The sequence below is a fragment of the Streptopelia decaocto genome (assembly GCF_964273445.1).
Source record: "Streptopelia decaocto genome assembly, chromosome: 10".
Lineage (NCBI taxonomy): Eukaryota > Metazoa > Chordata > Aves > Columbiformes > Columbidae > Streptopelia > Streptopelia decaocto.
This window is the reverse complement of record NC_138665.1, coordinates 15,730,029-15,753,188: the sequence shown is the minus strand read 5'-3', so window position 1 is coordinate 15,753,188 and position 23,160 is coordinate 15,730,029. Positions and strand designations below refer to the sequence as shown.

General features: G+C 39.1%; 1 protein-coding gene across 2 annotated transcripts in view; it reads left to right on the top strand.

Moving 5' to 3' along the window:
- FGF13 (fibroblast growth factor 13) overlaps positions 1 to 23,160 on the top strand; it is a gene marked incomplete at its 5' end in the record, with an annotated part of 238,418 nt that overhangs the window by 61,547 nt on the left and 153,711 nt on the right. The gene's annotated exons all lie outside the window — the stretch shown is intronic.

The window sequence follows — 23,160 nt, the reverse complement described above, 5'->3', positions numbered from 1 at the left end:
AGTTTAGCAATTTATCTTAGAAAAAAGAATAAAGTATTTTAATTATATTTAATATTAGTCCTGCATAGACACAAATGCCAGCATGATTTATTTTGTTTAGCAGTATATTCCTCTCAACTGAATTATATGTAATTGTGTAGACATGGTCACTTTAAATATTTTATGGGCTTGTATAATGTAAGACAGAGTGCAGCCTTTAGGGCCAGCAAGAAATATTGCTGTATAACTTTTATTTAATTTTATTTCAGCAGTTTAATAATTCATTTTAACTGGATTTGAACATCAGAACGAGTTCATGGCTAGAGTGTAACCTGCTGCTGTAGTTCTTGAATAGACAAGTCAGATGAGTGACGAAGGCTTGAATAGCCAGCAGAGATGAGTTACGCATGTGTTCAGGTTGTCATCTAATGAAAAATATCTGACTTGTTTTCTGCTTCAGAGGCAAAGTGTGTTAAAGGTTTGAGCTGGCTAGAAGCTTTCTGACAAGGTAGGGTTATGTCTTGTGGAAAATACAGACTTGCCAAAATGAAATGCATTTTAATGACATAGGAGTGGTTCCTTTGGAGATTTGTCTTGTTTGCTGCTATTTTACGTGTGGTTAGGATTTTGCTTCTGGAAGTCATGGGGTGGGGGAGAAAACCAAACAATTGCATCTCTTTCTTGGGTATTATGATACCCTGGTCCAAGTTACGGCCTCCACAAATCTTTCGGAGATGGAACACAGCAGTTGGGTCTGTGCTGTTGTCACTCTTGGCATTCCTGGAATGTCACAGGATGGCTTTCCACCAGCTGGGGCAATTGTGGACCTCTCTGAATGTGGATAGGGTAAAACATTACACACTTTCCATCTTATTTTTGATAGAAGGCAGGAGGGATCAGCAACGAGGTCATCTGCTTTCTCTTCTTGCTTATCGTGACAAAATATGTGAAGATGTCACTTATGGGCAAAGCTACTGTTCTGCAGTGGACACTGGATACAGCTGAGCCCAATGGGTATTACTGGAAATGGTAAAATGCTTGTGTAAAGAGGGAGGAATTGTTCTGCATGTAATGACAGATGTGTTTCAGGTCATCTTCTTGTGATCAGTAATTCTAGATTGGCTGTGGGGCCTGATTCAGTGAAGCACTGAATACTATTGCAATGCAAATTGCGTTAAGGATGTTCGGCACTTTTGCAGGCTGCTAACTTCTAACTAATACAGTATGTGACCCATAGCTCACCTGATTTGCATCGTTATTTGCCTTGTAAAAAAAAAAATCTGCTATCTTTATAAAGAAATAATGTTTGTGTTTATTTGCAGGATCAATATAATTTAAGTCCAATGTCATCCTTTCCAGGTTTGGCCACTGGTCATGCCATAGATGGATTTGAATATGAGTTATTTCAGTGAGATAACCAAGACCACAACCAACTTTTAAGGCAGCATCCACAACTGCTTCTCACTTTTGGCTAATACAGTACAAAATCTGTCACTAACATGCTTTTTGTATGCAATCGTCCACCTGAGGATGTCTGATCTCTTCAGATTTTATCTGCTTAAAAATATTTAGTTGCTGAGATGGCTGGAACTTGAAGTATAAAGCACCGTGTAAATAAAACAGTTGTCCATCCAAGGAGTCTCTGCAGGAACCGTGTAAATAGATTAGAGTAAGGTTATTGGGAAAAACTCATCCGTATCTTGGCTAAAGCTCTTTTTTTTTTTTTTTTTTTTCCTTTTTTCCCCTCCCTTTCAGGGTCATGTGTAACATAGTAGCCTAATCCCAAAAAGCTACTGATACATTTTGTAGCTGTAGGTCCTTTGGATTGAAGTCAAACAAATCCTTAATACTTTGGTTTGTGGACTGATGCGAAAGATTGGAAGGGGAAGAAGGAAGGAAGGATGGATGGATGGATGGATGGATGGATGGATGGATGGAGTGTTTTTTGGCAGTTTCCAACTAAGAAAGAGTAATTTTAAGAAGCTATGATGGGTTAAAGGAAATGTTTTGCTTAACTGGTTTTGTTTATTTCAGTTGGTTGTTTTTTAATTATTTTTATTTTGGGGCTGATTTTCAAAGAAATCTAGATAAACCTCAGAAATCTGGCCATTTCAAATCAGAGGTGAATTAAAATATCATATCTAAATTTTCAGTGGTTTTGGTTACTTTTAACAGGTATTTCTCACTGAAAAAGTTTGAATAATATCACCTACTACTTAGAATGCTAGACGGCATATTTTCTGAGACATTTGTGTTTTGACAAAGCAAGCTCTGTCGTACAATTTGGTTACACATATTTTTATACCAACACTTAAATGTTGGGCTTGAACTACTCAGCTGTAAGAAAATATATTTATAATCTCCTTGCAGTCACATATTCTTGCATGCTGAAAGAGTTGGTTAGCGTAATTTGTAGCTCTTCCAGATAATTTTAAATAATACATGTTTTAGAAGGAAAAAGGAACTGCAAACAGGATCTCAGAAAGCTGCTTTTCATCTGATCACATGAAAGGCAACTGCAGAGCTTCCAGCGAAGCCTGCCAGTGACTGAATGTTGCTGTTGGAAGGATCCCACACTTGGATTTGAACACGTTGGCCAACCGTGTTGTATAGGTGGCCAAAAGACTGAATTCTACTTTTAGAGAAAACACCTGTCCCTGTTGCCTCCGGTGCTGTGCCGTGGGTTTCTCTTGGCAGCAGAAAGGGATAGAACAAGTGTGCTCTATTTTGAAAAGTATTTTTGGCACTGCAATAGTCTATTCTTACCTTCCAGATATACCTCTTAAAATATTTTTTTCCTACAGTCTCTCCGTGAGTCTGTGAATACAAATCCCATGTGACTTCCAATATCTTCATGCTTGGACCACATCCTGGCTGAGGGCAGAGGGAGTTTTGCTAGAGCAATATTTGGGGGGACAGTGGCTGAGGGAAGCATCAGTTTTACTTGGAAGCTACTCCTCCTGTAGGTTAGGTAGAAACCATACAGGGGTTGCATTCTTGCATGAGGTTGCATTGTGTTCTTTTCCATTCAGCTCTTGAAATGTGGGAAACATCTTGTGTGTGTTGAAATTTGTGTTGTGCTGAGAGTGCGAATTGAGACCTGGACGGATGACTTGGCTCCTCAGTGGGCAGTGTTTTGTGCTGAAACTTCTTTTTGTAAGGGATTTAGAAAGTTGTATGCATTTATGCATTATGCACTCTTCTCTAGCAGAGCTAGTCATTTGAACCATGCTGTTTATGACACAGTAAGTAGCTGGCAAGTTTTGTGATTTTTTTGAGCTTGACTCTTTGAATGCCCATGTTTCTGATAGAAACGCTCCGTGTTTCAGAATGAAACCGTCAACAAACTTGTTTTAAATCCTTTGTTTGAGCAAATATTTCTGGTAGTCACCTTACCTCCAAGATTCACAGAACATAAACATGAATGCAGCCAAAGCAAATTAAATAATTTATTTGAGTAAATATTCACAGGAAAATGAGCTGATATATTTTCATGGAGCTAGAACTATCTTCATTACCACGGTTTACCGAAGAGGTTAAGACTCTAGCTGGAGCTGTCAAGGAAAAACACAGGGCAAATGAGCTTACTTACATTGTTCTTTCTTTTCTGAGCCTAAAGTTTAGAGCCTATATTCCTTCGTGTGTGAGTGCTAGGAGGAACATAATTACCTAAGTGATAAGAATGTTGATTATTGCTGCCTAGACTATTGATAATACTTATGTTAAAAGGTTAAAGCTCTTCTATGTGTATGCTCCTGTGTATTATAATGGAACACGTACTCAAGAATTTGGCATTTTCCTCATGACTCCTGGTGTGTTGAGTCACCACACGAGCTTCTATTTGCTCTTTGTTTTTCATTTCTTTCATTACCTTGTTTGAAATTACTTGGAAGAAATGGTATAAAAAACCTCTAGCTTTTTTAGTCAGAATGTTTTTTTTTTCCTCTAAAAAAAGAGTAAAAATGAAAGAATATATTTCTATTTACTAAGCAGCGAGCATCCACACAGTGCCAGGGCTGAGCTGGAAATAGAACAGTGACTTCACCAGCTAGTTTTATAATGGAAAAACTGCAGTTAGCATATATTTTGCAATGCATGTAGTTGATAAAGCAGTGTGAACAGCTTTGCAATGACTGAAACTTTGTAATTATATCAACACAAAGAATGAGCCAGTATTTAGATATGGAGTCATTCTTTGTTGCTTTCTTCCTGGAAGTCTCAAGGCCATCATAATTTAACAATCTGTGAATAAATAACTACTATTTAGCTCATCAGAGTTGGTGTTGCAACTCTTATTGCCTCTGAACTTGCTTAAAACTTCTAGATTTAATAGAAAAACTGCAATTGCAAGTATATAATTGTAAGGATAACTATTATTGCTTGTAATAACATTGCTCACAGTTTAACACTCACAGTTTAATACAGAGTATACTTGATTTTGGGTCAAATCAGTGACATATAAAAGCACCCTCTTCAGTTAAATTCTAGGAGACAGCAAATTTTTACAAGGTTGGAGGGAGATATTACATAAGGACAAATATTTACCTAATGTAGTCAAACTCCTCTTTAGATCAGAACAATGGTGGGAGTGCAGTTACTATGGTTCTATGTAATTTTGTGCTATATTTGGCAAAATTTGGCAGGACTAAAGCCACAGCTGAGCATCTGATTTTTTTGACAGGGAAGACAAAAATATGGCAGGTTTTCATTCCCGATCTGTCCTCAAGCTGATGGCACAGGCTCCTTTGCTAACCTTGAGCAAGCAAAAGTAATCCCAATAAATATTTATCAAAAAGCACCTTGCAGCACCACAGAGCTGTGATGGTGAGTGTGATTTTGAAAGACACTGTCTTTGGATGCTTCCCTTTTCCTCCTCTTCTGTGCCTTGCACAGTTGACTTAAAAGGACACCGGCCTCATCCTCCAGCCTGCTCTCCGCACACCGTTGGCCTGGGTACTGCATTTCAGCCCAGCCAGGGGCCACCAGTGTCTGCCCCAGCAATGCTGTAGGATGTCATTCTCCTGTTCTGCTACCACCCTGCCCAGCCATGGGCCACACTGAGCTGGCCTTGATCTACTTGTGATTTTCCAAAGTACTTCTTATCATAAGCCAAATGATGCTGTTGGGTAATAATTCTTTAGGTCACGCCCTTGTAATACTGGTGTGCTGACCCCACAGTGTGCACTGGAGAAGGTCCTATTACCTTGACCTCTTCTGGGATGCTGAATTCTGTCAAGTGATGGACATGTGGAGACACTGGAATAGGGTTAAACTTGATTGTGTGTTTTTGCAGGTGTGTTTTTGTTTTGTGTTTGTTTTGGTTTTTTCTTTTTTTAATAGATCTCTTGCAGTTGGTCTGAAAATGAGTCCTGCATGTTGCCTAGGACTTTGAGCATGAGACTGCAATAACTAGTACGAGATAATTAGCACACTCACAGTAAATCATCCAACAGCTTGAGCCATCTGATGTGACACAGAGTCTGCATACTTCATAAGTAACCTTTCAGAGAGCATTTTGTGCTTCAGCAATACAAAAAAAATATAAGTGCAGGAGTGAAAACAGTATCTTCTCTTGACAACAGATGATGTACATTTTTCATTGTCTTTTACCTGTTTCTTTGTCATATCCCGTTTCCACTTGCATCAGAAAGTCACTGAAGTTACTGGCAGGTCTGAGAGTGCCAGGGGTGCATATCTGGGCACTATATGAAGAATGGACAGTACATTTTTGTTTCTAGGACTGATATTCCAATAGACTAAATGCTGCAGTTGGCAGATGGGAGGAGTAATAGTATGTGGTAAAAGGAAGCACTGTATAAGATGAAGCTGAGAATATGATTATTTTTCATAGATGGCATAAAATCTTTGAAATGCCTGATCTTTTGCAATTTTATTTCGAAAAGAGCATAACTAATTTACCACTCAAATAGAAAAGTTAGATACTGTTAATGCAATGAACAGCAATGGCATCTATATGTAGCATTTCATAAAATCACAAAAGATGAAATTGCTTGTTCTCTAAAAGTAGTCATAGCTGCAGCTGTTTTTTTTCTCATATTTTTAACTGATCATCTTTTTTATCTCATTTCACTGTGGGAATATTTTAACTTTATTTTTTCAAATACTTAAACTTTATCTGTATTGAAAATATAAGCAGAAATACTGAAATATTGATAGCATATGCAAAAGAGTTACAGTAATGCATTCAGACATCTTTTATTTGTCCCTATGTCAATCTTTTTTAATAAGCAAGTGCTTCCTGTAGTTTATTGTGCTGGATAGACTGGAATAAGGTAATCACAGGTTTGCTGATCCAGTTTAGTGGTTTTCAAGCTGAGCAGAAGTTGGGCCATAGAGACATGCTGTGGAGAAGCATAAAATACTGTATTTTGCAGGTGCGTATCATGCTACTGTAATTGTTGCTTGTATTAGTTAGAGTAGATAGGATGTTTTATATTCTGGAAAAGGAATTTGTGCACACAACATTCTGAAAATGGATGATCGATCAAACTAAACGTTGAATTCTGAGCCAGGACATTCCAGCAGTAAATTTTGCTTGGCAGCATGCCCTGATGAAGTTGCTAACCTGTGTGTTGTAGTTCTATGTTTTTATTTGGGGATAATCACCTTTAACCAGGTTCTTTGATATAGCTGGAATTAGTTCATGTTTGTCTAGCACTGCTAAGATGTAAAATATACGATCAAGATGTTGATTTATTTGGTGATTCAGAGGAGGAACTGACTCTGGACATCCTGAAAACAAGCTCTGAAGACCAGAATTTTGGATGTACCTTTAGAAGACATCAGCCAGTCTTGGCACTTGGCTTCTTTTCCCCAATACATGCTGTCCTTCCTCAAGGACACGTGGTCTCTCTTTTTCCATCTGCTTCACTCCCATCCAGCCCGCCTGCTGCCCTTTGTTCTTTCTTTTCTGTGAATTTTAATTCTTCGTTGCCTAGGGTAAAGTCTTAACAAATCGTTGTAAATAGCATTGCCCCTTTGCATGAGTAGCAGAATGATTTGCTTCGTTTGCCACTGTTTAGCCTGACTGAAACAAGCTTCTGTCATATAATTACTCATTCTGGTCATTAAATCCCTGTTAATAATGTACTGTATTAGATGCCATCTGTTTATTCAGAGATATTTCTGTCTGCTGAGTCACAAGCCACTGTGTCAGATACTGGGGTAGGTCTATGTGTGTATCATGGATTCCCCATTCGTGCCTTTCTTGAATCTGGTATAAGAGATGACCGGCCACAACTCATCACTGCTCTTACTCCAGAGAAGTTATGGGGAAGGAAGTGGATTCTCACTATACCACAAGGGAAATAGTATAATTGAACAGGCGGGCCTGGGAGAGAGTGACATTTGTGTCAGTATCTAGAGCAATTTGTGCAAGAAATAAGATCAACATCTCCATCATTACTGATTTGGGAAGACCTTATTTAGGAATGGCAGTGGATTTTTGTTATTTACTTTTAAAGGTGAGATTTCTTGTGAAGAAGATAATATAGAAGATCCAGGTTTTAAGCAAGACTCTCCTTGGAGCAGTGGGGAAGAAGATCAGGCCCGTGAGCTGTATCTGCCTTACAGGGCTCAAACCAAGTTGTCGTGCTCATGTTCGGGAGAACAGCAAGTTTCCCTCACTCTGGCCCATCAAAAAACTCTATTGAGAATCATTTATTTGATTGTTTGCAAACTATGTTATGAAAAAATTCATCTTAAATTACCAGACTGGTTTGGTCTGATTCAGTGTTTATAATTTTTTTTTAAGATTTGAAGATTTATGAATACTGTCCAGGACTTACACCTTCTAGGGACTCCTAAGTAACAAAACCCTGAGGCAGGATCATGCTTGTAAACATAAACTTTACACTCGACTCCCTCAGGACTTTTCTCTGTGATTCTTCCTCCCTGTCGAAAGCAGACTTAAAAAACAGCAGTGCTTTGATAGATATTCTTCTCAATTGAAGTCTGGGAACCAGTCTGCTCAAGCTGCTAGAAGGAATCAACAAAATAACAGGCTCCTAAAGCCCTTCTGCTGCTCTCTCATAAATACCATTCTTTTCAGAGAGCTATATTACAGATTTTAGGTTAATTTCTTACTGATTTATGTCACTTGGCTTTTGTTCCTTTAAATATAACATTTGTCTCAATATCTAGAAGATATTATTGGTCCAGTCAGAACCTCTTCTAAGAATGTTACCTAAAAACACCCAGTGAGATTCAAGAAGAAACCAGACTGAGCAAGCAAGAACACTTCATTTTACTTATCCATAATGAATCCATTGGGATATTTTTATTGAAGGGTTTGTGCAGTAACTTGTGCAGTAAGTAAAGGAGAATGCATCATTTCCCCTAGAAAACAGGTAGATTGAATAAAAGTTATATCTCAAAGGTTAGGACAGCCTGGATGGCTCATCAGCTGGATAACCATGTGATAGACCCAGAGGCAACTTCAGAACTGTCATCTCATCTGTTATCAGTGGAATTAGCCAAGGAGTCAGCTGCTGAAGTTAGCAGACTACTTTCTACATGGGCATCTGGTTTTTGCAGCAGGCAGTTTAACGCAGCCCATCTGTGCTCCCCATCCTCTTCCAAGTATGCTACCCAGGCAGGTAGTGAAGCAGAGGAGTCTCCTGTTTGGGGAATTGTATTTCAAGTGGATGGCGCTTAAAATGTAACTGATAGGCTGATGATCAACTCTTGGGGAAGAAACTTCAACCGAAGTCATGGAAATTATCTTAACAGGGTAAGATGTGCCAGAGCCCTGGAACACGCTGCCCAGAGAGATTATGGAGTCTCCTTCTCTAGAGATGTTCAAAACCCGCCTGGACACATTCCTGTGTGATCTGCTCTGGTGAATCTGCTTTAGCAGGGAGTTGGACTAGATGATCTCCAGAAGTCACTTCCAACCCCAGCCATTCTGTGATTCTGTACCTGCTTGGCTACAACTTTCAGGAGTTTTGCATGTTTGTCCAGTCAACACACTCAGCAAGTGTTGGTAGATTCCTTGTGTAAAGAATGAAGACAGGAGTAATAGCACAAAAGGCAGATGTGCCTTGTTTGCTCAGTGTGACCTCAATAGAAGGTACCGCAGGGCATGGGGTAACTGTCTGTCCCCTGAGTCATGGTAACTCTCCAGTTCTCAGACTGTGGTGGACACAAGGTTAAACACCCTCTCTGAAGCATTCATGAAGATTTAACCAAGCGTATTAACACACCTATTGCAGCAAGTTTGTTTTGCTTCACATTTGTGGTGAGGACAGAGCGAATGCCTGGGCAGGTACTGCTCCAGCTAGGAACTCACTGGTCTGTAGTAATTCAATTGTGTGTCTTGCCTCCTAGAAGAGATTTTCTAAGACTCTTCTCTTGATGCATAAGACCCTTTCTAACAGCATAAACAATTCTTCCAGCCTTTGAAAAGATGTTTGAATTAATTATAATTACAAAAAAGCGAAATTGAAGGAATGAAATTAATTTCAAGCATGTTTTCTATTTACAGGGGGGAAAAACACCTTTAAGCAAGAGGAAACAGGGTCAGAACCTGAAGTTTTGATGATAAGTTCTCTGTGTTTGACAGTTGTTCTGTAAGGGACATAAGTAGCAAGGGGGTTTTTGATGGATTTGGAGCGTCTGTTTTTAGACTCCTGTGTGCAGCTCTCTTGAGTTCTCCTTCACTCATGCATCTCTCCCCTCTTTGGCAGAGAGTTCAAAGTGTCCTGCATGCAGACGAGCAAGGCAGTACAGGTGATAGCTGCTGGATGTCTCCTCTTGAAAGGATAAGGAGTGGTTTATGACTGCCTTTCCATCTTTGAGACACCCTTTTGGATCTCTTCTCTTTACCTCGGTTTTGGTTTGGATTGAACTTTTGCAAACTTAAGATTTTTGAGGCATGTTCTCATCTTAAGGCATGGTCAAAATTTGCAAAAAAAGCTTCATAGGAGAAGTGAAGTAATAGAGGGCTGGATGGTTGGACAGTGAAAATGTCTAATCGCTTTTTCTCAGGAAACCAGGTTAAGAAGAAAAAGCTGGCACTTTTTCTGGGAACCTTGCACTGACTGCTTGGATAGATTTCTGCATTCTTGGATTAGTCAGGATAGACCCCTAGATAATATACAGGGAGAGCAGCAAGTTGTGAAGTGTGAAATTTTTCTGCAACAGGCCAATTAGTGTTTTGCTTCTGTATTGTTTATAGAAGCTCACTTGAACTTGATGGATAAATATTCTTTCCATAAAACCATACTTGTATATGTACACTACTTTTATTGCATATTGTGAAGGTCAAATTTAAAATCTGCTCTTAAATGGACACTGTGCTGCATATTATCCATTCTACTGTTACATGTTTGTATTCATTGAACTGACTTGTTTCTTTGCCAGGGCTGTCCTCTGTCTATGAAATTATATTTTATCAGTTTTATACCAATATCCTGCCTACAGATAGCTAGGTTTAAAAATAGACTGGCTCATCTGTGTAAAGATGACAGACCCAAAATCATCCATATGGGACAGTTGAGATTGCTTTAAATGATGGGACAATGCCAGCATAGCCTTAACGATGAGTTGGAAGACTGTACTCAAGGGCTTTAAATCAAGCAGGGCAAATCAGTCTTAACATTATTATATTTGCCAGTTTTAGGCTTATGGTGTGGCTTTCCCCCTCTCACCACAGAGAGGTCTCTGTTCAAGTACTTTGTGGTCGCTCTCACTGTGTCTTAGTGTCTCATACACATAAATCTACTCCATATTATAATCTTTTTATTTTCATGCTACTTTAAGAGCTGGATAGCATGACTTGCCTAAGGTCATCCCAAGGAGTCTTGTTGGTGCTTGGAATTCAGTATAGGGTTGTGAGTCACAATCCAGTGCCATCACCATGTAGCCTCTTCTGGTGTTACGATGGCTCATCTCTACATAGCTTTTATTTGGCGGTGACAAGAGGCTTCATAATGGTTTTGATGTATTAATTTCTGTTGCCTGTCTTTTCATTCTGTAGGACTTCTGCATCTATGCTGAATCTTGAGTTCTTAATGAAGTTAAGAAGTGCTGAGTGATTGGGATGCAGGATGGGAATCATTAGCATTCTTCTGTAAAAAAGCTTGAATGAAAATGTCACTTTAAGCTCATTTCCACAGTATTGTTATGTGAAACAATGCAAAAAGCCTGTCTGCCTCTCATTTTGGGATGGGGAACTGTTGTTTCCAGTTTGTATAGCAACAGGATAAATCCAGCCCCAGATGTCTAGATTAAAGTCTAACCTTTAATCCAAGACATGATCACAAAAGTCTTGGATTATAAAGATGTGTATTTTAAGAGTTTTGTTTCCCAGAAGCCTTTCTGTTGTTTGCCCTTTTTGTATTACAGATGCTCATTTGTGGGGAAATTTTATAAACATGGCATCTGCTGCCAGTGATTTGGGAAATTGCTGCCATTTGTCGATGGCTTCTTTTTGCAAATTGCGCAAATTAATTTCTCTGCACATCTAAATGTCTCTTTCGAGATGCTCTAGCTACTCCAGCAGGTTCTTGCCGTCAGCCTACCATACCTGAGGAAGCTGCCTGCTGTCTTCTCACCACTACTAATACCTGATCAGGAATTCTAAGGTATCCTTCTCCAAAATCTTAGAAAACGGTGTACACACTGTAGGAAGGAAATAGAAGGCATGTGAACCTCACTGAATGGTAGGCTGACAGAGCAGGCTTCATTTTGCTTGAAGTCTTGTCCTAAACTCAGTATCTGTTGGAGATAAGCACCAAGACAGCGATGTAAAGGAAAAGCAGGATATTTGTTAAGCAGATTTGCTTTTACTTTAACACAAATCCAGTTATTTTATGCTACCTATCCTTTAAGCTCTGGGAAAGGTGGAGGAAGAAACCTGTCTTCAGAGTTTTTTTAGAAGGGATGAGGCTTGTGTTGCTTGAATGCTGGGAGGGCAGCTCGGAAGTGTCAGTGTATATTTCCCTTGTCCTTAGACTGTTCCCTGAGTAGCCACCATGAACATATCAAGAGACTCAGTTGTGGGGTTGGTGAGTTTTTTATTTAGCCAGTATTTTCATTCTTATGTTAAATTTGTCTTTTGTCTGAGATCACAAAATTTTTGCAGTAGGGAAATACATAGAAATTTCTAACAGGGAAAATAGAAATATCTAACAGGGAATGAAATATTCCTTGCAGTTGTGCTCTTGAGTTGCAGGATATCCCCCTGTGTGTAGTACAGCATTAACACACCGATGTACCTGGCAAACAAAAGGAGAAAATTGGAACAGATTCTAAATACATGTGTATTTGCTGTTACAGCAGTTTTCTTTAATAAATTCCTTTGGCCAGACTGCAATACCCGATAGCAGGGTTTAGCCAGCCATGAAGTGTCTTTCTGCATGCAGGCTCATCTGGATCGGTGCCCAAAAGACCAGGAGCCTGGGAGCCATGATGCACTGAAGGGCGACAGCTCCTTTCTGGGACCCAAACACAGCAGGACTTGAGAGCTGTGAGCGGCCTGGGCAGTCTCTGGTCTCCTAAAGGCAGCTGAAATGTGTGGATTGACAAGAAACTGAGAACTCGAAGTATCTTTTAAATCCAGTAACCTGGCAGGCAGAGCTTTGCTGCGTAGTGAGGGCAGGCTGCGCCGCTGGACCTGTAAGCATGTGGTTACTTTTCCATTTCACTTGTTTTATTTCTCCGTCATAACCAAAGGTTAATTGAGTGGTTATATTTAGTGTTTTGTTTTCTGGGTTGGCGTTTTGCAGGCTCTTGCTGATGCCCAGGAGTTGTAATCCTTTCCCTACACTGGGGTCTTGCTCTACAGCTGAGTCAGTTGTTTGCTGCTTCTGGGCAGTGAGTAGATGCTGAAAAAGATAATTTCAGATGCTGAGTGTTTTCTTTCCTTACCCATTTTTCCTCTTCTAATATTGCGCAAAGACAGTAGTGGTGGCATATGGACATGGATCAGCTCTGGTGTACCCTTGGCTTTGCCTCCCATGGCAGCTGGTGGCTGGTGGGTCTCCTTGCAGCATCCTGTTGAGTTCAACTTGGCAAGAGCTTTCTGCATAAGCTGGCTTTCATTGTGCTGGAGTTTGTTCACCTCCCTGGCTGTTGGAGGCCAGATTTGGATGTCCTGAGCTGCCACGGGCTCTGGGAGACCACACTCTACTCCTTAGTACTCTTTGCTGAGGTAAAATCCATTTAAGTAGATTTGAGACTGATTTTTGTGAATTATCTAAAGATGCTATAAGGAGAGTTGAGGGCTTATGCGTTCCTCTTGTAATGTCACAGCACGTGGATTTCATGGAATTGGGAGAAAGGCATTGACATCCAGATTAAAAATAATTATACTTGCCAAATTCACTAACTCCTTGAAGAATGCCTTTGGCTGGAACCTCTGCCCACATTTCTGTCAAACCTTCCTATTTCAGCAGAACTGAATGAGGTCAGGGAAGTATGAGGTGGCTTCAGATTTATTGTGTTTTTTACACAAACTCTAGTGTGACCAATAATTAATACTTCCTAAATCACTAATGGTCCTGTTACCTGTTTGGTAGGTTATGCTGGTTTATTCTTTCTAATAATGTTGGTTTAAAACCAAACCAAAACAACACCTAACACTTCTATATCTGGAAGTGAAATAGCATTTATATGAACTGTTTTAGGGTCTTAAATGACTTGGCAATTTAAAAGGACTGTGGTGATCTGGCAATGTTACCCAGTAGAACTTTATAAGCATTGCAACAAGAGGTTTGCACAAAACTGTTCCTCATGGAGAGCAATGGGCCTTGGATTGCCAGAAAATAAATGTTTGCAAGCAGAGGCAGCCAGTTACTTTGACATGTGCTTAGTCTGGTTTTCTGTCCCAATAAGGTATAGTGTTTGTTTTTTCTTCTCAAAATTGGTTTAGAAAAGGTAGAGTCTGTTAGAAAAATAAACCTGGGACCTGCAAAATCAGAACCCTCTTGTGCTAGTGGTAGTGGGAAGGTCCAAATGAGCTGGATTGCTGCAAATGTCCTATTCCCAAAAACTATTCTGAGAATACTGGTAGTATAGACTCTGGCTTGTGTGACTGAATCAGGGCAAAGGGCTGTAGCTGATGCTGTAAGTATAAATAGAAATAAATATAAGCTGTTTATTCTCTTGGAAATACTTTTTTGTTTGTTTGTTTGTTTTTTAATTAGAGTGTTGGAGAAGTTACGTGGTAGCCTTCACTCAAAAGTCAGAATTCAATAATGGAGTAATAACATGATCTCACAAGGCAAATATTGTTTTTACCAACTATACTACCCCAAAGATAAACACATCTTAACATATAAGCACCATGACAACAGGTAAAGAACACTGTACCAAGCAATTTTTATCTAGCATGTAACTGAAGAGATACAATTTAGATATCCCTGGCATAATAAAGTAAACCCTAAAGCATCCTTGGATCATGTTATTATTGAGGAACGAAAAGATGTGGCAGATATTCCAGAAGCTAAATTCTGTTTTTCATTGACAAAAAGAAAAAGTTGTAGGGACAACACAAACCAGACCAATAACTCCTGTGTGTTAGCTAGGCATATAAAAGATCTAAAAAACAAAACAAAACACCAAAAACCAACAAAGCCCTCAACCTACTCAGCTACCTTTGCTTTTGAGCTTGAAGAGGTGACAAAATTGTTAAAGCAACATATAAATGTAACTCTCTTTTCTGAAGGAATGTTGGTCACTCTAGGATAATAGTTGATGTTTGCCTTGCTACCCACACCCTCCTCCATCCACCCCGGTCTACATCAGACAATGATGCCAAGCTGTTTAGTTTCCATTCATTTTGTGGATTTAGGCCATTTACAATAATTAAAGGCCTGGACATCTTTTTATCACTGAGTTCTGTTTTCAATATGATATTTGTTCTGTGATGCTGCAATAGAAATAGACCCCAAAATAAGCAGTTTTTGTAACAACAGGAATTGCATAGCTTTACATGTAGAATAGGTCAACTTACAATGAAGGAAATAAGAAATGCCACTTTTTTTCAGCTGATAGATCCTCAGTTGTAATACATTTTTAATACTTCAAATCCAAATATTTTGTGACTTAAAATATCCAAGTTCTCATTTTATTGTGGATGTGCACAATTATCTTTCCTAAGTGCTATCATTCTGCACTGAAAAATTTGCAATTTTTATCTTCAGTATAATGTATTAGTTCTTCTTCTTTTCCTTCTACACCCTGAGTACATCATTCTGAAGGTATTTTATTTGAAGCAGCGCACAATTTAGATTCCACTCTGTCAAATTAGTTTTGAGAGGGGACTTTATATTAAAATTGTGGAGGAAATTCCCTGTAGTGAGACATTAGGAGCAGTGTGTGATAAAGAACTAGAACCAGGCAGCCCGTCTGCTTGTTCAGCTGCTCCTAGAGCTGATGGAGGGAAGGGACCATGGGCACGTGTGTGACAATCAGCTTCTGGTGTCACCTCTCTTCTCTGCAGTGGCTTGTGCTGACAAGAGGTAGAAGAAAGGGTGGGGATAGAAGGGGATAAAATCCATAGGTGTGTTCATGAGGCAATTTCAGCTTTTGAGGAACCCAGTAAATGTGGTTATGATAGATCTTTAACTGTGGGATTTTTTTTTTTTTTTTTTAATATGCATGTATGCTCAAGCCCTGAAATTTGCTTTTTTAAAAGGTTTCAGGGAAACGTGGGCCTTGCAACAAATGTGCAGTGTTAGATGAGTGGGTGTCCATTAAGGAAAAAGAGCACCTAAACTCAACTGATATCTTCATATCAACATGGTTAATGCTTTTAACAAAATAAATCAGATGATATTATTGTCCTGCTTATCGATTAACAGTTGTTTTGTTTTTTAAACATTTTTACAGGAAAAGCAAGAACCTTTTTCTAGTTGGATGCCAAACACTTAATCAGCATATATCTAGCATTTCTTGGAATGTTTTGAGGGTTATATTTTAACAACCTCTGTCAATAACCATACCAAATAAAACCTGTTTTCTAGTTTTCTCAAGTTAAAGGATATTTGTCTTGGGAATTGACTTGAAGCTGATTTGATTTTAAAAATCCATGCTGCACTCTTGTTTCAGCTCCAGTGTGTTAGCAATATGTCAGTAATGGCAAGTGATTATTTTTTTTCTGGGCAGATAATTTCCACTTCACATAAGTGATACGATATTTTATAGTAGCTAATCTTTGTCTCATTCATTTTTAAATGAGTTTCCAAATGTTGTTCTGTGCTGATTTGGTGTAATTTTTAACTTGGCATTAGAACTGTTAATAATGACAGTTCTTTGTAGGAGAATTTTAATTTTTAATATTGCAGTTATTTTTTATGTGGAGACATGTAGCAGATCTCATCTTTTATCTATATATAGGCTTTTCTGGAGGGAGGCTGCTTCTTAGCAAACTTTAATTTTTCATTATTTTAACAGAGTTAAAGGAAGCAACACCTGTAAAGCAGAGCCCACATGATGTCTTTTTAGCAAGTAAAAGATTCAATCTTGCAAGTCATGGCTGATGTCAGTTAACTATGGGGTGGCCCAATGCCACAGTCCCACAGCTTTAAAGCCCAGTTTACCCAGCTGCTCACTGAGCCTGGGTCACCCCTGCAAGGCTGTGAGCTTCTCATCGCCATGGCTGTTGCCTGAAAGCTCATTACAATCCAAGAACTGGGCCTTAGTCAAAGAACCACAGCTCTTTTGACATGGCAACAACAAGAAAACCCCATTTTATATATATATATATATATTTATGAAATTTTGGGGAAAACACTACTTTTGAGGCTTTAGTGTTTGGTCCTAGGAGCTCAGCTCTACATTTCTTCATGCAAAGCCCATCATCTGATGATTTTGCCTTGACCCTGCAGGTATGTAGCTGCTTTATTATAGGGCCAAATCTGGGTGCTGCTCTGTCCCAAGAAAAGACACGATAGAAACAATCAATAGGGGAGGAAAGTGGAAGAAAATAGTTGTTGCAAGCAGGAATTGTAGAGGAAGAAGCTGCTTATCTAGGAAGTGGGAGCACTCTGTAGCCCCTCTGTAAATCGAGGTCCAGCAGTCTGCCACCTGAGGACCCTCATGCACAGTGCATTGGATAGACTGGTTCTTATCTGCAAGATAAATTGTTGTTTTTAAGGCATAGGGTACTGAATTTCTTAGAACTGTATCAGCTTGATCCAGAGCCTGACCCAGCCCACCGTCCTGTTGACATGGCCAGTAGCCAGTCTGACCTGGTGTTTTCCTTCGTTCATTTTTGTTCTCCATACAAACCGGAGAACAATTTTTCCTGCTTCTCTTTCCCAGGTTCTTTGTGAGCACCCAAACAGCTTCCTGAAGTCACTGTACAATCTGAGCTTTTCTTTCAGAGGTTTTTCTTCCAAGACAGCTCACATTTTTATACAGAACCCACTGCTTGGTGGTGGCAGTTCAATGCTGATCTCTTCGAGCTCCCCTCTCTATCTTTCCTCTTGTACATGTGCTTAGTGTCTGAACTATTGCTCTTTTAATGTATTTATGGAGCAATCAAGGCTTTTGTTGTTTCTCCATTGTTTATAAACAGTTATGCATATTTACAGTGTTTTTACAAATGATGTAAGTACCTGTCAAGGAAATCATTTTATTGAGCAGCAAACTACCCACTCATCTTCAGTACACTGAAAGCAGGAAAAATCATCTTGCTTTTAACAAAAAAATGGGTGAAGTTTGGAAATGCATCAAAAGAATATTGCAATTGTAGCAGTACTTGCCATTCTGAAAAGAAGATTGTGCTGTTCTCAGAAATACAGCTCATCCTTGTTTTCTTGTAACTGTCATGTGTACAACCTGTTTTAGCTTGAAGGATTTGTTGACTGATTTTTGATTTGCAGCTATTACAGTAACAAATGGGTGGTGATGTCACGAAGCAGTTTAAAGTGCCTCTTTCCAATCCAGTACCATCCCTATAATAAAACTGACATTAAACGTGAATTTGTACGCTTTTCTGATTAACAGAGAAAGATGTAACAGTATATTACTTTTTAATTCCTGATTAAGACTTTAAGAGGTTGTCTTGTTCTATTATCTATGCAAATTGGTGGCAATGATGGCAATAAATCAGAAGAGAGGGACGTAAAATAAACCGCAGCAATCGACTTGATGCATGATTGATTTCTTATGCTCATCAAATCCCTGGATGCTTTGTGGTTTTTCTTACTGTGACAGGATCACTTCCCTTGATCTATGATACTGAGTTGCCTGGATTATTTTTTCCCTTAAATTATGAGTGTGCTCAGAACTAAAACTGGAATGTTTTCAAAATTAAGGTTGCTATAATTAGGAGGGGATAAGGTGGTCAAGACAAACAGGCGGGCCCATCCAGAGCTTTTTAGAGAGGAACAAGGTTGTGGGGTTTTTTGTGTGGGGTTTTTTTTTTGTTTGTATGTTGTGGTTTTGTTTGTGTGTGTGTTTGTTTTTGTTTGATCGGGGTTTATTTGTTTGTTTTAGTTCATGTTGCAAAAAGTGATGTTGCCCCTGACATTCCCCGCAATACTCTGTCTCCTTTTGTTAGTTGGGCCATGATGTGCTTGTCTTGGACTGGAACAAAATATGGATGCAAATGAAATTAAGTGTTGAAAGGAGTGACGTCAGAGTGGTGTTCCACCTTAGGTTTGATGACTGTTCTTTTAGTATACATTGCTTCCTTCTGCAAGGTACTAGATCATTTTGTAGAATAACATGACATGTTTTGGAGTGACAGCAGAACTTGATATTCACTAATAAGTTAGTGACATTGAAAAGAATATTGACATTGAAAAGAATATTGACATTGAAAAGAATATTCAGTGTAGAGACACATTTGTCTGCCATTAACATTACTGGGAACTGAATTAGGTTCATAATTCATTATATGGATTGCATTCTTCATAATATATAAAGAGGAAAATAAAAGAGCTGTTAATATATTTCAAATGAGTTAATGCTGATAATACCCAGAGCTAACTCACCATGTCAGTGCTGCTCATATTTTATCTTGAGAATAGACTTGGCTGTGCTTTTGAGTTATCTTATATCAACCGATCCACATAGGCTGTCAATATGTGAACTCTTAGCCCATAGCAAATACAAGTTAATGTGATTGAGCTTATTCCTTCTTCAGTCCTGTGCTAAGAGAAATCACGGTACCAGCAGCTTCTCCACCATTACTGCAGGTCTGCTGCTGCATGGTAACTCAGTAAACCATAAGACTGAGCCCTTGCCCACTGGATGCAAAACTGGTGCTCTGTCTCTGGGATTCCCTGTCTTCATTTTGTATTTCTGCCAAGCCCATGAGAGTTCTGCAGAGTTCGCCTGTGTGCGAGGTTGGAGTTAGGCTGGATAATTTATGTCCACAGTGGGTTCCACTGAAGCCTTTACCCTGCGATCTGTCCTAATAATTTTCAGTTGTGTGTGTTTCTGATCTTTTCATGTAATTAATTCACTTTTTCATCTATTGATATTTCCTTCAGTTCTGTAGAGTTCTCCGTAGGATTAAAGATAAACTCATTTAAATCAGATTGGTGACATTAGAAGCTAACTGTTCTGTTTTTAACTCCATTCACTGTGATGGACTATATGTTATGTGCTATGTTTTTCCTATTTATCAAATGCAAAGAAGAGAATTTGTTTTACTGGGCTGATAAGAGAGTCCAGAATGGGTTTTGGCATATGTGCACATGGGTGCAGTAAAGAACTATCCCTGCTCCCAGGGGGAAAAGAACAAAGGGATTTTGATGGACAAAAGAAGGGAGAATGGAGAAAAGGGAGGGAGCAGGACTCTAAGAGAGACAGAGTTGGTGAGATAACATGATGGATTACACAGCGTAGTTGATGCATATCTTGAATATTAATGATGGATTGAATTGCAGCAACATATTGAGGAACATCTATGAGTGAGTAACTTAGCTTTGTAATTTTTTTCATTTGACAAGCAATGAGAGAGCAGAGTGTGCTCGTGTGAGTGAGCCAAGGGGCTTCAGAGGAGAAGAAGAAATGAGGCATCTTGAAGAGTCTGTGTGTCCATACGCATGCATGAGCATATGCTGGCACACGTGCCAAAAGAGAAGGTTAGAAACAATGACAAAGTGAGGGGATTTACGTTTAGAGAAGATAACACCTTGTGCAAGCTGGGAGATTGTGTGCTTCCCTTTTCTGTGGCCTAATGTGCTTTCTAGCCTGAGTAGGAAAGCTGTGTGGAGAAACTGTTAGAGTTGTGTGCCAAAGCGTTACAACCAGCAGTTACCACATGGTCTACTAGCTCTTCCAGTGACTAAAAGATGTTACTGTCTCACAGAACAACACTGCTAATGGGACATCCAAAGAAGCCTTCCAAATCCACTTAGTTATGTCCACTGGTAGTAACATATACAATTATGCATACTCAAATTCTTGGCAGCATTAAGGAAATATGTGAACACTCTCATGGGTGTGCTTTTTGTGCCTTGTTTATGAACTATCACCAAGACAGTAGCATTGTGGGCATGAGCTCTGCCTCTGACCAGCTTCCCAGTGGGGAAAAGGTGGTTTTAATCCTGAGTTGCTATTAAAATTAAGTTTCCTGGTGCCTTCAATAAATGTAGGGGTGTGTAGTGGGGGTATGAGGTTAAATGAAATGCTCTGCAAAGGAATCAGGTAGTGTTTTCAGTCTGAGGTGCCACAATAGAAGGAGCACAGGTTGCTTTTGAACAAGCATGGCAATTAAAAAAATTCAAGTAATGATAGTTCAAATTGGTTCTTTAACTTCGTTTAAATTGTTTCATTCAAGTGATTTTAGTATTGAAAGTTATTGGACTGTGAAACACACCAACTACTTTACTTGACTTCTCGGAAGTAATTACACACCACATGCTGTGCTTCCATAAAACTGGATCAGGTTTATGAATGCAAGGTGTGAAACTACCAGGTGCAGTGTAGAAGTTTAATTGCTGAATATGAAGAAAGTCTTCAATGAGCTTTTAAAATTTTACAAGCTATTGACTGACCTAAATTAAGAAAATTTTAATAAACAGCGATTTCACGGATTAAGACAGAGATTTTATTTTGAGTGTTCTTGATTTGTGAATCAATGGATGTGTGTTTTCTGTGTGAGGTGGTGTTTGTTTGTTTTGTTGGTTGTTGTTTTTTTTTTTAAAGGCTAAAACATTTATTGTTGTAAAATAATTTAATTCCTGCTTTGAGCATAAACCAACACAAATCAAGTAATTTTGCTAAAGGATGACATTTTGCTTGCTTTACTTGCACAAGTACACCACTGACATGGGAAGAACTGTTGTCCGTGTGGGTGTTAGAGTTTGGGCCTTTCCACAGAGTCAGCCACAGCACAGAATATGAGAATTCCATTGGCTTGTTAACACATTCAGAAGTTCGTTTAAGTAAAACTATTTTTTTTTTTCCAGCTGAATTTGAAAACAAGCCTTAGAACCTTAACTCATCACCCTGGGAAACAATTTGACCTTGGGGTAATACTAAACCCTGAGGGTTATGTTTTGTTCTTCCTTGAAGTATCTTTAAATTTGAATGGAGGAAAGACAACAGGCTTGCATTATGTAAAAAATAGTGAGTCCATCTCCTGTTCAAAATAGAAAGGTCTCATATTTTTACAGGTCTTCTCCTGCAAGGTGACTCCAGCGTTTGGTTTTCCTCTCCCATAGATGCTGCTGAAGCAGCGGAGTTACTGAAGTCACTAGAAAGTGGCTTGAGGTGGCTGTGCTGCGCCCCCCCATTTCTTTTTTTGTACCTCAGATATAGTAAAAACAAGCTCATGTCTTTTGTCTTCTCAGAAATGTAACATGACAATCAAGAAATCAGTTTGTTCTCATGAGAACTTTCTTACCAATGACGGGAATTTTAGGAAGTGCTGCGAAGACAACGTAAAGCATAGAAATGTGTCCAATAAGCAGAATTGCTGGATCTTATAAACTGCAAGTTTACTGCTGTATCCTGCTATTGTCTGTTAATACTTTCCATTTTGACTTTAAATGAAACTTTAGTATAGAGCTGAATACGTAATTGCATTTATTTTTTGGCTCTGTGCTTGCTCTAAAATAGCACATAAAACCAAAATAGATATGCTCTGAATCTAAAAGAAAATTTGTCGGCATGTCTCACTGACAAGAATACATATTTTTAACTCAAACCAAAAATAAAAATAAAAAAATCTTTGAAGCATCTTTATCTTCTTGAAATGAATTAATTGCTAGAGAAGTGTGATTCATAAAACAAAAACATATCTGGGACGTAGCACTTTTTCCCAGTAGTTCTTGGATGAGCTAATGAACCTTGGATTGTGGATTTGAACTAATTTCCCTTTTCAGCCTAAGGGAATTTAAACACCTTTTTCCTACTTCCCTGGAAAGTCTCTAACTGCTGACCTGTGGAATCAGTCTGGGCTCAGCTGGATATTTAAAGAAATAAAGCAAGGTCGGAAAGACAGATTGAAAGCTGTCCTCCTCGCATCCCTCGTGGTGCAGCGTAGTCGTGGCACCTTCCTGGGCAATAAATGCTGTGAGTTGCAATCGGCTGAAGCGTAGGCAGGAGATTGCAGTGCAAATGAATGTTCCAGCTGCCAGCAGACGCAAAGGGGATGCTGACACCACTGGTCTTTTATCAGCCAGGCTGAACCTCTCTTTTTTTTGTCTACTTAAAGCTACTGGATAGATTTAACCCAAATTATGGCTTGACCGAAGCAACTTTAGGCAAGCAGTGTGTTAAGCAGACTTCTTTCTTCTACCTTTTTTCCATAATGAAGTATTTCTGCCATTGGGAAGGTGCATCTTGCCCAGCATATTAAGCAGCAGCAAACCCATCTCAGAGGAGTCAATACCAAGTGAGTAAATGCATTAAGACTTCCACTACATGGATTTCCTAGCTGGCCTTCTGAAGCGTTCCTTGCTTTGGTTTCCCCTTCTGCACGATTTTGGTGCATCTGCAGCTTTTCAGAGACCAAGGTGGCCAATGTGAGGGGGTTTGTGAAGCACAAATAGTGCTGAAGGACTTTTGGAGGAAACTTGAGTAACAGTCATTTCACACAAAATTATACTTTTAAATGCTACTTGGCACAGACTGTGAACTACCATGTATTTTGATGAATGTCTTGCTATCAGTGGTGCTGCTTGAGGGAGTACAAGCATTTGCCAGTGTAAGGAATATGATATTAAATCATATCAAATAAGTTATTCTTTT